This window comes from Rhagoletis pomonella, unplaced genomic scaffold (assembly GCF_013731165.1).
Source record: "Rhagoletis pomonella isolate Grant_MI unplaced genomic scaffold, Rhpom_1.0 Rhpom_scaffold_00014, whole genome shotgun sequence".
NCBI classification, from domain to species: Eukaryota; Metazoa; Arthropoda; class Insecta; order Diptera; family Tephritidae; genus Rhagoletis; species Rhagoletis pomonella.
In genome coordinates, this window is record NW_023458568.1 from 12,859,779 (window position 1) to 12,860,844 (window position 1,066).

The 1,066-nt window shown below is 35.3% G+C and overlaps 1 long non-coding RNA gene across 1 annotated transcript; it reads right to left on the reverse strand.

Moving 5' to 3' along the window:
- Window positions 1-187: 187 nt before the first annotated feature.
- Window positions 188-805, reverse strand: LOC118749086. Its single transcript, XR_004994153.1, has 3 exons — window positions 691-805; window positions 399-628; window positions 188-321 (listed from the first exon to the last, which is right to left on the reverse strand). It is a non-coding gene; the product is annotated as an uncharacterized LOC118749086 (long non-coding RNA).
- Between the last annotated feature and the right edge of the window lie 261 nt (window positions 806-1,066).

Sequence of the window (1,066 nt, forward strand, 5' to 3'; positions counted from 1 at the left end):
TGTAGCTTTCGTCAAGTTTTTTCATGGCAGACTTTTTACACATAACATGCAATCCAGTGCCACTAAACAAGTCACGGAAGGACTCTTTTTTCTACAATAGAAACGGGTAACGCGCAGTCTACCAAAAAAACGGATAATTTTTTTTTCAAAAGCTCCCAGTGTCGTGGTTTCACGGGAAGGTCCAGATTTCATACTTAAATACTTTTTGTGTAAGTCATTGTGGCGAAGTTTCAAATGGGATATCAAGTTTGAAGTTACTTCCTCGGTGCCTCGTATGATTTTATTACAGGCGGCACATTTAGCCGTTGTTCTTCCATTTGACTGCCGTAACAAAAAACAAGCCATTAGTATCTACAATAATTTAATAAAAATATTCACCAACTCTTAGTTTAACATACTTTTTCCATTGCCACGTAAAATTCTGAATTGAAAATTAATTTAGGCGAACTCCTTCCGACGCTACGCATTCTTTTAGTACTCACTGCCGAATCACTATCCGCAACAATATTCCTCTTGCGGATCACCTTCTCCGGGATAAAATTTTGGTCAACAACATCATCATCTGCCGAGAAGTCTTGGTCTTCAAACAGATCTTGATCCATTCCGACATTTTGCTCCATTTCGACAACTACGATATTTACAATTTGAAAATGTTATATTTACAAATAGAGTTTTCACCACTTCACTTACAACACTTTATAGATTGAAGGCCACAATGAAAAACGAAAAGTGTTTATTTAACGCGGACTGTCAGGTCAGCTGTCAAATCATAACTCAATTTGACTTTATTTTGCTGGTGGTGTGATGTTCTGTATATTTACATATGTATGTCGCTATGTATATTCAAAGTAATACCAATGATGACGATGACGTGGGCAGCGACAGAGTTTAATACTCAAGTCAGGAAAGTTATAAAAAAAAAATATTTTTATATTTTTCTGAGCAAGAGCTCTTTATTTGAATTCGTATAATCTCGAACTCCTTACATGTTTATGCTTACATCTATTTATACCATTTCGACTACTGATGATAAATGGTGTTTGTTATTGGTTTAGTGATTAAATTT